The following is a 17124-nucleotide window of genomic DNA, read 5'->3' as shown; positions in this document are numbered from 1 at the left end:
ACTTACGTAGTGTTAAAAGTTATTTTTTGCTTTTTATAGGGTTTAGCGTTTTTAACCTTTTGTCATAATAATTGTGTACTTTTTTTGGGTCGGGGGTTTTTTTAAATTTATAATTTAATTTTTGAATCACACTAAGTAAGTTATCACCCAGTAAAAAATTGCAACACTTAATAACAATAACAAAACCAATAGCCCCAACTACTAGATTATAAATTGCATATCACAAGCCATGGGAATCGTTTGGCATACTCCCCCCCCCTCCAGTCACGGGTCAGTTCATCCCGTCAATCAGACGACATGCTCCCTTGAATACAATGGAGTGTATCTACTTTTTTAAAAGGCACAGACATACTCCCATGAATATAAAATGAATGTAGATAAATTATTCATAAATCAGTTTGATGAATGAGTTTATTGAGTAAGGTTATTTAGTTACGGGTAAATAGGTTAGATTATGTGGTCGATGTAATGGTTTAAGTATCAAAATTTGTTGTCCGAGACTGCAGGAAAATTTTCGAACCAGAAAATAGAAATTTTTCAAATATTTTCGTTTTTGATATGAATGTGGCAGGAACCCCATTTGCAAAGTAAATAAGATTGTTACTTTAATTATAAAAAATCGAGAAAAAAAACAAACGTTGGTAAGTGCGCTTATTTCTACTAGATACAACTTTAAACAAGCCCAATTTAAAAAAAAAATTTGCTTACTACACTTTTGTTACTTGCTACAAATATGTATAAATAAATATTCACCAAAAATGACCCCAATGAATAACCCTAGAATGTAATCACGACACGGTCCATCAAGTTAGTGATTAAGTCGCAACATATCAGCATTTCCAATACATCTCGATAATATATCTCAATTAACAATGCAACGTTGCCGATGTAATTATTTACTTTGATGAACAAGCACTAACACATAGTAACAAGATTAATAAATGAACGTATTTTTTTGGCTATTCTGTTGAAAATATAAAACTCTTTTCTTTTCAAATAAGCCAAGCAGGTGATATCTAAGAAAGGCAGCATAGTACTTCTATTGGATCTGAAAGAAGTCCCAAAAAGTTTCCAAATATTGTAAATACGAAGAAGACGAAAGTTTGTATGTATCGATGTTTCTTCCTCTTTCACGATGGATTTTGATGAAACTTGACAGTGATCAAAAACATATGGGTAGCCTACTTGTTGTCACGTACAAAATTAAACATATTAACTTCCGCCTACATAAAATCACAATAAACCATAACTATACGTCAACAACTTATTACAAATTATTATATATGAACATAACTGGTTCTTCCACTATCATTTCTCAACCTTTCACTCTATAAGGAAAAACATGATATAATAATCCCACCAAAAACATTAAATGTAAAAAAAAGCCAATCCTCTACGCAATTCCTCCACCGTAAAAAGTTTTGAGATCGCATAGAAGCCAAGTCCTGTTCTACTTTATTTGTAATAATAAATCAATATTTTGTGACTATATCAATAGTTTCGTTCACTTTACAATAATATTGACTTGGCCATGAGCACAATAAACTACAAATATAATACAGCATATCTTGGAGAGGTGAAAGTCAAACATGAAGTTTAATATCACAGAATTAATTACTTTTAGTTTATTCAATTGTTACTAAATGACCGACAGTCAGTATCATCCAACACAATGAACTGCACATGTACTATGGCGCATGTTTAGTCCATGGTGATCTCAAATTCCAATCAGTCCAATCGTAAAATCATGTCCATATAGAATTTATCAATTCAATGGTATTTACACATTATCACAAGGAGCGACTTTTAACTTGTGCTCATGGCCAAGACAATATTATTGTAATGTGAACAAAACTATTGATATAGTCACAAAATATTGATTTATTATTACAAATAAAGTAGAACAGGACTTGGCTTCTATGCGATCTCAAAACTTTTTACGGTGGAGGAATTGCGTAGAGGATTGGCTTTTTTTTACATTTAATGTTTTTGGTGGGATCTAATTTATTTTTTGTAGGTCTTTTTCTTCTCTAAGTATATAACAAATTAAATTAACTTACATGCAACTAACTAAATATATAACAAACTAAATATGTACACCTAAAGGAGCACGTAAACAATATTTTTTTTAACCTAAAAAATTTCGAGATTGTCGAATTTTTGAATCGAATATCTTTTAGAATAAAAGGGATTTCTTTCAGAGGTAGATGACGCTATCACATTAAATTATTTGATTTTTTTTAAGTACTACTTATACTAAGCTATGTAACGAAACCATAGCGCGATTTAGACCAAGACAACGCCATCTATCGAGCGAGCATGCAGTGTTTATCGCACTGCATTATATAATAAGAAAGATTTTATCATTATTCATTTCATTTGAACCTAGCTTTTTTATTCATATGTTGTATATTTAATACATAATAACAATATACCACTACGTAACAATAAAACAAATAGTAACATTTTGTACATAAATAAATAACAAAGTTATCAATGCAGTCAAAATTCATACACAATGTTCTTGAAAAACCGCAAATATAAATTTGTTTCCTATTTTTTTATTAAGTTTTAGGGTTTTTATAATTTTCCCTTTATATGTAGCCAATAACCTATCTTGGTGCCAAATTTGAAGGTTCTAAGTTTGCTAGAAGTACCTTAGACTTTTGATGATCGGTCAGTGAGTCAGTGACAAAATGGTGTAACTTTGATCGCTCATAACTGGTAAACTATTTATTCAAATGTCTTGTAATTTTGAGACTGAACTTGTTCTAATACTTACTCTTGGTCATCGAAAACCTAAACTCCTAGCTTTGTTCACATGGAAGATACAGGGGGCTGAAATAGCCGCGAAACGCTTCGAGAAAAGACGGTACGGCCGTGCCCGCTTTGCTCGAGTCTTGGCTGGGGCACTGCCGTGCCCTCAGATATTTGATCGATCTTCGTATATTTTCCACTGGCAAAATAAACGTATGCCATAATAATTGACTGCTCATAATCCAAGGTTTCTTTCATTTTTTATGTATTTATGTGTTATCATTCCCCAATATGCTTTACTGAGGAAATTCAAGCTTTCTCTTTTTATTTACTCTACTGCGAGTGACTTGCGGAATTCTGCGGGTTTGGTGAGTAGCCACCTATGTGGTTAGAGATGTGAAACTGTCGATTAGGTAGTTTTCATTATTTTTCAACCGACTTCCCAAACATGACTTTTTTTCTTTGTTGCTTTTTTGTTCATGCTTGGACCGATTTGATAAATTCTTTTTCTATTTCTTTTACTTTTAAAGCAGACCTACCATTCATCATCTATCTATGATACCATTTCGCTTACACATAGAAAACTATACACAGGATGGTTGTAACGCTTTCTTATTTGCAAGTTCATAATATTTTTTTGTATTTATTTATTTCATTTTAAGAAGGCTTACTAACTAATACAATATCACATAGTTAACAATATAAAACAATCATGTCGCTAATGACAAGCGTTCATAGATAATATAATATTCAGTATTATTCTTTTAAAAGCGATAACGATATCGATTATAGTCGATAAACAGCCGAATCACTATTCGAGTCGGGTCGAACAAAGTAAAGCCGGAGATCAGCCGACTGTAACAATGCAGAATCATAGTGATGTAGTAAATCTCTCCCCTACTTGATACGAGAAAATGTTCAACAACAATGATTTTGTGTAAGACTGAATTAATTGTTATTAGGTCTTTTGTAATTGTTGTTGTTATTGTATTTGGTATTTAGTAGTAGTCGATCCTTATGAAAATATCATCCCTACTTCCCTACTAATATTATAAATGCGAAAGTAACTCTGTCTGTCTGTTACGCTTTCACGTCTAAACCACTGAACTGATTTAAATAAAATTTGGTACTGAGATAGAGTTAACCGTGAGAAAGAACATAAGATATTTTTTATCCCGGATTTTTGAAGAATTCTCTTGGAAACGCGATATAACCGAACTCTACGCGGGCGAAGCCGCGGGCGGAAGCTAGTAGGTAACTTATAAATGTTATCGCAGTAAAGTTTGTTCAAATGTCAGCTTTAAGTTGTATGTTTAAAAATAATTAACCATTTTTTATATAAATATGTAGTATATTATATACAGTCCACACAGTTATAACGATAATACAATAACAGAAGGTTTATTAACAAAGTTATTATTTCAATTTTCTTTTCCAATTCTCTATTTGCTTTATTCCATTAAAATAATACAATTTACATTTACAATTTGTATTCTCGTCATGATTTTAAAACTAATTTCAATACCTAGTACAATTTGCGTACAGATTTGTTAAAACAATTTAGTTTCTATCTAAATAAAATTACCTGTCAATAAACAATTCATTCAGAACATAGAAATTCGATTCAATTGACAGGTTCATACTAAATGTATTTAAACAATTTTGCATATTATTGTATATAAATTATTTTAAACATTTACAAGGCAACTTGGAAAAAGATGCTGATCTTGAAGATCTTGCAAAAAAATGGTGATTTTACATTTTCATACTTTTCGGAGCACGTTGAGCTTTCGCACTCGACTGTTATATAGGTAGGTACTTCCCTATTGGTTAGTGATACATTATTTTTAACCGACTTCCCAAAAAGGAGGAGGTTCTCAATTCGTCGGGATCTTTTTTTTTTTTTTTTTTTTTTTTTTTTTTTTTTATGTATGTTCACCGATTACTCAGAGACGCTTCGACCGATTTGCAAATTTTTTTTTTTGTTTGATAGGGTTTACCTCCCAGGTGGTCCCATAGTCACCAGGTCAGGATCTGATGATGGAAACCCTGAGAAATCGAGGGCAACTTTCGAAAATCGTAGGCATACGTAGGGTAAAAACTTGACACTAAGGCGCATGTCTGATAACACTATGCAATGGTGAAGGCTTGGAGCTGACCTGATGATGAAGACCAGAGAAGGTCGAGGGAACTTGAACAATGAATGTGTAAAAAACTACCTCGTGTTTGGGCTTATTTTGTTCGTATTGACGAGACCTTTGCAACAGTGAAGGTTTGAAGCTGACCTGATGATGGAGACCAGCGAAGGTCGAGGGAACTCGACAATTGAATATGTAAACTACCTCGTGCTTGGGCTTATATTGTTCGTATTGATGAGAACTTTCCACTGCGGATATGACATGCGGATAGTGACAACTATGCTTGTCACTGAAAAGCTAAAAATAAAAAACTTTTTACAAAAAAATAAAACCGACTCCCAAAAACACTGAAAAGCAAAAAAAAACTATTCTTAGGTGCATCGGCCTAGAAGTCGGTGGCGTTATAAACTTAGTTACATCCATTAGACACCGACTTCTAGGCCGATGCACCTAAGAATAGTTTTTTTTTGCTTTTCAGTGTTTTTGGGAGTCGGTTTTATTTTTTTGTAAAAAGTTTTTTTTCAGAATGAATCTGAAAATACAAAATTTAAAACAAACTAGGTATATGAAAACAGAATTCTCACCTATATAGATTAAAGTAGCTAACTAGGTAGGTACAATATAACAAGTTCTAACAACGTAACTCAAGTTGGAGTGAGCAGAGGTAATCAGTTAACTGGCCTCCTCTCGTTACAGGGGGTCGCGCGGTCAACCGGATTAGCGTTGCTAGGCAACCGACGTCTATTGTACTGGTCTTTTTAGGACTCCTGTGCTTTGAAATATTGATGGCTTAGGTATTGAGTAATTTCATGAAAATTGCATGTAATATCAATTTCCAAGAAAATATGAAATCTCGTCTCGTGAAGATTATGATTGTAAGCTTCGAACAAGATTTTTGAGATGCAAAAAGTGAGATCTTTTGTGTAAAAAGGTAACTGGTAATAATTGCAAATTATGTTATACGTATTCAGAGACTTAGCATTAAAACAGGATTTTATAATACACCTACAAAATACTAAGCCTTCACTACTTACACTCCGACTTACATGAGCAATATTTTTTTCTATTATTATTTTAATAACGAAAGCTCTCTAGATTGTGAGGTGCAAAAAACTAAGTTTGTTAAAAGAATTGTTGAAAACTAAATTGTAGCTATTAACTAGGAAACTGGGGCAAGTTGGCGGCTGAGAAATTGTACTTTGTTGCCTGTTCTTGTACACAATTGGAAATTTGGGTTGGAGAATAGTTTTGCGTTTTCAGGTAGCTATTTAGGATATACTAGCTGTTTCTGGCGGTTTCACCCGCCTCCCGGGGGAATCGTACCCGAATAAAATGTAGCCTTGTGTCACTTGGAGATATTATTGCTTCCCAACAGTGAAAATTGAGATATATATTCATCCTCCGAGCCTTTTTCCCAATCATGTTGGGGTCGGCTTCCAGTCTAACCGGATTCAGCTGAGTAGGTACCAGTGCTTTACAAGAAGCGACTGCCTATCTGACCTCCTCAACCCAGTTACCCAGGCAACCCGATACCCCTTGGTTAGACTGGTGTCAGACTTACTGGCTTCTGACTACCCGTAACGACTGCCAAGGATGTTCAATGACAGCCGGGACCTACAGTTTAACGTGCCATCCGAAACACAGTCAGTGGTGTCTAAGATATACTTAGAAAGTACTCACAAACTTAGATAAGTTGCATTGGTACTTGCCTGACCTGGGATCGAACCCGCGCCCTCATACTTGAGAGGTTGGTCCTTTACCCACTAGGCCACCACGACTTTTTTATATAGATATATATTATGAGATTATTTTTAGGTGTTTGTTTATGGAAATATGTGGTCATTTGTTTATTGAATAAAAAAAAACAATCATAATCTTGGTAAGAATGCTTTGTAATTTATTTATTAATAGAATACAGTGAAATCATTTTACAAATCGGTTCAGGAGTTTGGGAGCTTTAGGATACAAAGAAATTCGGAAGAAAAAAGTCATTTTACGATCCCTATAAGACACCTAACACCTTTCTAATTAGGTTGGTAATAATAATCAAATCAAATCAGTTTATTTTTCATCTCCACAAATTACAACAAGTTATAGAGTTGACAAGACAAATTGACGGAAAATTAGTAATTTGTGGGAGATCTGGAGTCTAAACTAAGCCGAAGCCTGTACTATAGATCTCCAGGCCCCCCATTTAACAACATTATAACAACTGTCAACATGTGAAACACTTTATATGTGTCTGTGAGATTGTGTGTATATGTGTGACAGGGTGTGTGTGTGTGTGTGTGTGTGTGCGTGTGTGTGGTTGTATATGTCTGTGTGATGGTGTATACTGTATGGTGTGTACTAATTATTAGTAATGTAATAGTGCAAAAGAAACCTCATTTTATGTTTGGACCTCAAGGATTTTTTCAGTTTCGGAGTAATTAAGGGTCTGCAACCATAATAATTTTACACCAAAACCTCAATCCAAGTGTTTCTATCATCTCCTTAACTAAAGTGAACAGATACGTTCGCTCAAGTCAAACTTTTCAAATTTGTCTCAACGACCAATTATAAGTTTCGTTTTTACCTTGACTTTGAGTTAATAACCGTGTTTTGCTTTTAAACTCTTTCGTTTATCGATGCGTTAGGTGATTATATACTTGGAGATTATATACAGGATAACGGGTCTGTCGAGTTTAAGAAGCCTCTTAGACGTGTTGAGTGTATATTTAAGTCTATGATAATGTACGACCATTTAGTAAAATTGCTGCTCTCTGACGTACTAAGTTAAATATATCAATAGGTAGGCAATAATGTAATAACAATTAAGGCAAAATTATTATGTTATAATTAAGTTTATAATATTATATTCAAGGTTATTTTTATAACTTGACAATCATCTATTTATTTCACCTAGTATAAGACTCTTTCGAATATTCCCGCAGCCCCAACAGACTCGGTCTACCAAAATAGTGCCTTGTGTAGGTCTTTATTGTTACGAATAAATCTTATATTTTGCTTTGAACGTTCCTTGCTTTTACAAAATAGTACTTATTTATCCATACTTAATTGAGTTACTACATCTCTACAGATTCTAAACACCCTGTTGAGAACCATTCAGTTGAAATTTCCACTGAAATTAAATTAAATAGTAAGCGCTTCAGTGAGATTCTCGTTCTAGACCATTTATTGAAGAACCTCTCCTTTCAAACGCTCGTAATCTACCTTTAACTGATATTTTATGAGTTGCACTTCAATATTGCTTACATTGAGTACTAACTGCACTATAATTTTGTTTTTATTTTACTCTATTTGGTTTAGACTGAAGATTTTTACCTGTGCTATTTCTTTCTGTCGCTATGCGAATTGAAAATACAAACAAACATACTTAGGATGATTTAATTTTTGAAATGACAAAAAATTATAATTTATTTATTGTTGAAGCAAATCAACTATATTTTTGCAAAATTAGAGTTTTTTATATGGAAGCTTGTTCAAGTATTGCTACCGCCAGATTCCAGAGGGTTAGGAATAGCTCTTTAAAATTTCTTGAACGATGGTAAATTACTTAGTCACTAAAAGAATTCAGAAGCGACGATTCGTGGTATTCGAAAGTAGGAATACAAATATAACAATTATGTACAACATACCAAAGTAAGACATCAACATTAGCAATACTTAACAGCAAACGTATAATATTTTATACCACACCAATAAACGATGCGTTTGACGACGGTTGAAGAGGAATTAGTACCGGTGCCGTTTACTGAAAATTTTATGATTTCACGCTAATCGCCTGACATTGTCTGTTGATGATAAAGACCCATATAAACGTACCCACATACTGGAGGAGGGCGATAAAGAATTTGTTGGGGTAGAAGGGGCTTTTTGAGACATGGTTTACGGATACGTTGTTTGTAAGGTTGATGATAATTTCCGCATTCAAGTACTGGTTTAGCAAAAGAAGAATTTGTAAGAAGGACCTGTGATGTCGGTATTGTTGAACCAATAATTTATATAACAAATTGATACTCGCACTACATAACAGGCTTATAAAAACTGTCTGAATATTTTTCATTACACAGCACCGATGAGATAAAACTTGCTAATTTTCGTAACATATTCAAAAAACTTTGCAACTCCAAAATTTTGGGGGTAATTAAAATTATTATAATGTGTCGTTTATCCTGAAAGACCCCTCATATATTATGAGGTTTAACATTCGCGTTATAATTAGGTAAACACACTCAACTGTGAAATTGTTGGCTAATTTGTTTATATTTTGTGGATCATCATTCAACTCCCACATTGAGTTAAAATTTTGATAAGTTTAAGACTGACTAGGCATTATTTTAATATCTACAATAATGAATAAAGTACATAAATCTTCCCACGTGTTTAAGGGCTAAGACCTAACAAGTAATTTAAGTGGTAAGTAAGTAATCGAAGGCGAAGTCGTGGTGGCCTAGTGGGTAAAGGACCAACCTCAAGTACGAGGGCGCGGGTTCGATCCCAGGTCAGGCAAGTACCAATGCAACTTTTCTAAGTTTGTATGTACTTTCTAAGTATATCTTAGACACCATTGGCTGTGTTTCGGATGGCACGTTAAACTGTAGGTCCCGGCTGTCATTGAACATCCTTGGCAGTCGTTACGGGTAGTCAGAAGCCAGTAAGTCTGACACCAGTCTAACCAAGGGGTATCGGGTTGCCCGGGATACTGGGTTGAGGAGGTCAGATAGGCAGTCGCTTCTTGTAAAGCACTGGTACTCAGCTGAATCCGGTTAGACTGGAAGCCGACCCCAACATGATTGGGAAAAGGCTCGGAGGATGGATGAAGTAATCGAAGGCGAACCGACTTCGACAATCTAATTAATAGCTAGGGGTTTGCTGGCATTTATCATAGAAACAAAGTTGAAATATCCATAACCAACTTTCGACAAAAACCAATACTTTACAAACTTACGGCTCTGGTTCATGTTAGTAATTGGTATGAAAGTTTTATTTCTTAGACCACGACTTGGCTAAGAGCTTCTTCTAAATCTCTTAACCCTGATCTTAATATTAACTTTATTAAAATTATCTGAAAGCTGCTTCTGAGCGAGGACATTCAATCCTGAGAACTGGAGTGAAATTACTAGTTAAGTAGACATTAGCTTCAGACATACTAAAAACTTACAATAATGGACTTAAACGCAAGGGGGTAAAGTTAAAATTGAAATAAAAAATGTTAATCCTGGATTCGTTAATTATAACAAATCGTTTGAGATCAAACTTAGTGATTCATGTGTTGGAATAGAGCCAGTACAAAGTGTGATTCAAAATTACCTAAAGTTTAACTTGTAACAGAATTTCTACTCGAGTTTTTGCTTTATTTAATATGGAGAGGAATTTCAGATTTATTAGGGAGACTTAAAATTGCTCCATGTATCTCGACTTTCGTAGCAAATGATGCAGTCATAAACTCACACGTGGTTTTCTTAGAATTACATTAATGACTAAATTATCGTTTTCACCATGTCAAGTAGCTCGTTCACCAAGATCTGTAATAAGCTTAAGATTTACTGCAAGTACCTTTTCCACGGTAATTCCTAAGTGAGTATTAGTCTCGTTAACTCCCTTTCAAATATAGCACGTGTTAGTTAAAACGCGTCGTATAAACCGCTCCACGGAAAACTAACGGCGCTGGATGAGGCCACGTAACGTTTTAAACAAAGCCGAATAGATATATGGGTGACGACCTCAATTTACGACTGCGGGGATTGTGAATGACTAACCTAACCTGTACTGGGAAGTTGGAAAATAAATATCAGCGAATTTAAAACGTGTCTAATGGCCACGCTATAAAACAAAACACTCACGACGCCAAAAAATTACCCAGCAATAAAACAAAAAAGTCACAATCAACATTATGTAGATACAAAAAATGCACTCAATGTTATATTATGGCACCTGTACTGTAAGTAAGAAATATAAACAAACAAGTATCAAAGAAGATACTACACGAAACAAGGAAGCATCAAAACCACTTCAAAATTACAAACCCATTACACTTACACACAAAACAGTTGACAAAAAACAGCCCGCAACCAAGGACATAAGCAACGTTGTGTTACATTTCAAAATCCGTCAATTCAAGTAGGGATAATGTAGCAAGTCACTTAACGAAATGATCAGATTATGTTTCATTGACAGTAGCATGATTCATGTTTAGCTGGCTACTGGCCAAGCCGTGAGCTTAAATAGACGGGACTGTAGGTGACTGTACTAGATTAGGATGTTGAGAAAGTTAAAGCATAGTGAGTGCTGGGAGGACTAGCATTTACGATGGTGCTGACTGATGGAATATTTTTAACACTTTTGTTTGAGAATGGGTGATCGATCAAAGATTTTTATGTTTTTGGTAATCTAGATGAAGACAAAGAGAATTCTACCACTGACTATAACTTGGTTAAAATAAAAGATTCAAAATAGGGTTAAAAAGTGACAGCTTTCTCAATGATCGAAAAAATATAAAATACGAAATGATAACGTCCTCTTATTAAAACATAGAAAATCATGGCGAAAATCAGCTTTACTTTTTATTAGATACCTAATCTAATTTTTAACTAACTAAGAATGAGAAAAAGAACTTTAAATATATCCAAATCCTTGTATAACCAAGCAGAAAGTGTACGCTCACAGTTGGTTGATTCCGCACTAGCTCTAAGTACCTCAGAACAATCAGAATCCACATCACGCGCTATAGTAACGTTCAGTTAATAACGAAATTATGCATACTAGCGTTGTTACTTCACGTCGGGCGAAAACTGTATCTCTAGTTAATGAAACTGTTCTTGAAGAAAAACATTCTGCTTTTTGTTAGAGAGAGAGAGATTTTAAGAAGTCTGTGTTCGTTCCTCGAATTTTGTTTTGACTTTAGGGTTTTATCTCACAATATATGTTTGCTGGTGCAAAATTTGACAGTAGTCAAAGTTACCAATTCATTTCAATAACCTTCCATGTTTCTTAAGAGATAAGATAATCATGTAAGGTAAGCTATATCAAGATCCTGATGAGGATCCTATAAAACATGTTTCCTATGTAAGGATCTGTTTTCAATTTAATCGAACTCAATAACTGGTGAACGTGATAGATACAGACGCACAACGTATGTTGTCAGAATAACGCACAGAATAGGTACTGGATATAGCCACTTGAAATCACACTGCAACCAATAATTACTGACATTAAGTAACCTGTTGGTTCTCTTCCTATTAAAACCATTGCACTCCATTCATAACTGCATTACCTTATTTATGAGACCATTAAAACTACTGCTGACCTCAGAAACGAAGTCAACTGTGACAATAACAAAGCACATAAACCAGGCACACCTAGCATCCATGGAGAACAAAATGACTAGCGGAGATGCCATAACAGAAAATCTAAGAAAGTAGCGAGCCACAATGCGGGTGTTCGGGAGACGAGGGACGTTACTATCTCCGATCTTATGAGTCTTTTGGGACCCGCCCATTTTTTGTAATATCAAAGATCGTTGACATATGTCTCAAGGAACCCGAACGCCACTCGTAACTCGATCGTTTTAGTCAACCCAACCGTACGTATCGGACCTAGAAGAAGGAACCTGACCTACCTGCATTATGGTATCTCGCTCATCCTTCCTTACTCCATTGCTTTCATCCATTACTCTCTTTTTATCAATTTTATTACATCACATAAAACGATTTAGCCAACAGATTTCACACGGTAAACAATCGATTAAAATAAATCATGACCTGTCTTTGCGGCATCCTCACCCAAGGGCGGTCGCGTCGAAAAATATTTTGATTGCGAAAATTCTGCAACGATTTACAGACTCTGTGGAATTTCTTCATTTAATGGACCCTTTTGATGAAAAATCTTTTCTGATATAGTTTTTCGGAGTTCAATTTTATGGTCCATAGTTTGGAATTGTGTTGAATTCTAGATCTTATCTGTTTTCAAATTAAAGTTGTAATTGAGAATTTGTATAAGCAATAGAATTGGAATGACTTAATTTTGTCTAAGTTATAAATCTTGAATACCTCATAAATTCAAGACCTTGGTGATTTATCTGATGCTTTTCACGTTTCAAATCTTGTGTGCTCTCCCGAATATTAAACTGATTGCAAATTAAATATAATTATCAAGCTCCATTTGCTTTGAATTAATTCAATTTATTTCACTACATTTCAATAATTACCACAACCGTGACAATAAATTAATTTCCAATAAATTCGTTATGTTAAATAATTTTACATTCAATTACTTCGCTTTTCTGATAGCTGTTAATTCAAATGAAATTTGAATATGATGGTAAAACTCACAACAGCATTGACAACCAAAACATAGTGTTATAAAAAAATTTTTCTGCCGTAGACTTATTTTCGGTCTGCAATACATTTTTAAGTAACAAGCAACAAACATCTTATCATCCGTAATCACATAACCTAACCCTAAAACGCCACGACAATTACAAAACAAACAATTATTAACGACTAGCTTCTGCCCGCGGCTTCGCCCGCGCAGAGTTCGGTTAAATCACGTTTCCAACAGAATTCTTCAAAAGTCCGGGATAAAAACTAATCCTATGTCAAGGTCAACTCGAAGTTCTTTCTCAAGGTCAACTCTATCTCTGTACCAAATTGTTTTAAAATCAGTTCAGAGGTTTAGACGTGAAAGCGTAACAGACAGACAGGCAGAGTTACTTTCGCATTTATAATATTATATAGTAGGGGTTATTAAATTTAATAAAACCCCATCTCTGACAGTTCACCTTTATCAGTCACCACTGCACGTCACCATCTGTTTTCATCGCATCAAATATGTTTAAGTTATAATAATAATAATTTATAATTACTTTCCACTGGCGCCCTCCCACGGAGCTTACTTGTATGGGCGCACCGATAATTTGGGCGGTAACTAAGTATAGATAATTATCGATATAATTATTCTGAATTTATGAGTGTGGTTTTGAGGGTTAATTTTGGTAATTTGGGTTACAATTTATTAGTTTGTTTAGAAATTTGTTATTCCTAAATCTGTGTATATTTATAGTAGTTATGTAGGTAGTAGGTTTTTCTGGCTTGGTATTCCTGTTCAACAGCTGCCAAAGAAAATGCTTTTTAATTAGAATAAATAATCAATCTAGATTTCTTCAACAAAATCGTACTAATGCGTTGAAGGACTTTTTAATCAAGGAGCATCTTAAAAAACTAAACTCAGGTTTTAAAAGAAGAAACCAACGCTATGTTTCAAGGAAAATGAAATCCGATGAGAGCTGAAGTACTATCTATAAACTATAAACTTCAATAGTAAAGGTTCTCAGCTTGTTTTCATTAAGAAAGAGGACAATACCCTGCTCTTAAGTAAATGGAAACACCTAGGATAAAGAGATATTAATGTTAAAATGATAGCAAAGGTATTTCTTATAGGGGTCAAAGTTAAAATGTATATATACATCATTTATATAGTTGCATTATTATTTATGTAATCTGTTAAGGGGTCTGGTCAATAAACAACGTGTTCTAATTGGTTCACTGACTATGTTAATGCATGCCACACCTAAGCTAGTTATGTACACTATCAAAAATCAAAATCAAAATCAAAAGTCATTTATTCAAAGTAGGCTGAAAATCAGCACTTTTTGAACGTCAAATCTACAAAAGACAGCCCCCAAAACGCCCGCCCTTCACCACTTCCTATGTGTTTATGCTGGGAAGAAGAAGTGGTGGAACAAACTCCCCAGCAACACAATTCTGTCTGTATGGTTTGAAGAACCGTATACAAAAAAATAAATAAAAATATCACTCAAAATTATACACATAAATTTGTATAAAAAAAAAAAACAAGTAAACATGTAATCATGTTAGCTAGTACACACCTTTCCCATACCTATTACTCAAGCAGCTACACAAAAAAAAAAAAAATGTCGGAAAAAAAAAAGAGAGAACATAATGCCTCCATTCAGTGAAAATAGGTATAGTTTTAGGGCGTACTCAGCGACATGCGAAACACGACGTGTTTTTATATATATAATATATAAAAAAAAAAAACAAATTTACAACATAAACAGTGAAAACGGTGAACTAGGACTACTGTTCAAATCAAAAGTCATACACATTATATTACGAGTCAAGAAAATATGTAGTCAGCAAGACGACCTGGTACCACAAGCAGCACCCGTTCACGAGCATAACGCGAGGATCAGCCATCGCCCCCCTCGCACATTTTTGAGGGAGGGAGGCAACCCGACCACCGACGCTACCGCAAGCAATACCGTCTAAGGGAGCATGACGACTTGCAACCACATAACAAGAAAACAGTTAATACTAATAGTTTTACAGTCGCTAGTAAACCATTTACAAAATTGCGAAACAACTCATCGTGAAAACAGTACGATGGTGAAAATCTGTCTGTATACATACAAAATGGAAAATGTCACGTATAAAATAAAAGTAAATCACATCAACTATCAATGATAACTCTTGAAGCTGTCCGGTGTTTAACATGAGGACCAACTACTCTTATCGTTTATGTAATCATTTACAGTATAGTAGGCTTTCTTCGACAGAATAGATTTGACTTGGACTTTAAATTTATCAAATGGCAATTCTAGTAACGACTGAGGAAGTTTATTATAAAATCGTATACCTAGCCCCTTAAATGTTCCATGCACCTTGTGAAGCCTGTGAATGGGTACGCACAGTTTATGCTTGTTCCTAGTGTTGATACTGTGGACATCACTTTTCTTAGTGTAGAGATGAATATTCTGCCTAATATATAGTATGTTAGCAAGGATGAATTGAGATGCCACAGTAAGGATACCTATTTCTTTGAAAAGCTCCCTTAAGGAATGCTTGCTACCTAACTGATATATTGCACGAACGGCTCGTTTCTGTAGTACGAAAATGTTTTCGATATCTGCAGCTTTGCCCCACAGTAGAATACCATAGGACATAACGCAATGAAAGTAACTAAAATAGACTAGTCGAGCTGTGTCTACGTCAGTGAATTGTCTTACTTTTCTGACGGCGTAGGCAGCAGAACTAAGCCTTCCCGCGAGGCTAGATATATGCGAGCCCCACTGTAGCTTTGCATCAACTGTTATTCCCAGAAACACTGTTGACTTCACAGTTTCAAGAACTTCATTATTTAGGATAATATTAGGTCCTAAGTGTTTCACATTAGGCAAGGTGAACTTAACACATTTAGTTTTTTTAGCATTAAGAACTAAATTATTTGTTGTGAACCAGTGCGTAACTAAGGAGAGTGCACTATTCACTTCATCAAATTGCTCTCTATTCCTATCAACTTTGAAAATGAGAGATGTATCGTCTGCAAATAATACTATTTCACATATATTTTTCAAATGGAACGGTAAATCATTTATATATACTAAGAATAAGAAAGGACCTAAAATAGAACCCTGCGGCACGCCTAATTGAACTGGTAGGCCTGAAGATTTGACACCGTTGATGTCTACGCATTGCAATCTATTATTTAAATATGATTCTATGACGTTCAAAGCTCCGTTTTGAACGCCGTAATAACGTAACTTGCGTAAAAGTGTGTCATGTTGAACGCAATCAAAAGCTTTGGAGAGGTCGCAAAAGACTCCTATTGCGTTTTGAGAGTTTTCCCATGCATTAAAAATATGTTTTAAAAGAGCAACACCAGCATCAGTGGTCGAACGACCTCGAGTAAAGCCATATTGTTCACTATGGAGGAGGCAATTTACATTAAAATAACTGAGCAACTGCTTGAGTATTAACTTTTCAAATATTTTACTAAACGCAGGTAGAATTGAAATTGGTCTAAAATTACCAATATCCGACTTGGTTCCTGATTTAAACAAGGGAACGACTTTACTTTGTTTCATGAGGTCGGGAAATACACCAGCATCAACGCATTTATTGAATGTGACAGCTAGATAAGGGGCAACAATGTCAATTATATGACTTAAAAGTTTAATGGAAATACCCCAGTAATCACCACTCCCCAGTATTCACCAACAATCACACTCTCTGTAAGGTCATATAAGTAATTATAATTACTGAATATTGTTTTCTTAGAAATTAAAACGGAACGGGATATCTATTAAACCGACATAAAGTCGAGAAGGTCAAACCTACCACAATAAATTTATATACAAAAATTAAGTAAAAACATTATGATCGCAGACTCCTCCATAAAATAACATCAATATTATATCAAAGACATA

This window comes from Helicoverpa zea, chromosome 5, assembly GCF_022581195.2.
Source record: "Helicoverpa zea isolate HzStark_Cry1AcR chromosome 5, ilHelZeax1.1, whole genome shotgun sequence".
Classification (NCBI taxonomy): Eukaryota; Metazoa; Arthropoda; class Insecta; order Lepidoptera; family Noctuidae; genus Helicoverpa; species Helicoverpa zea.
The sequence above is the reverse complement of the archived record's forward strand: the minus strand, read 5'-3'. Positions refer to the sequence as shown.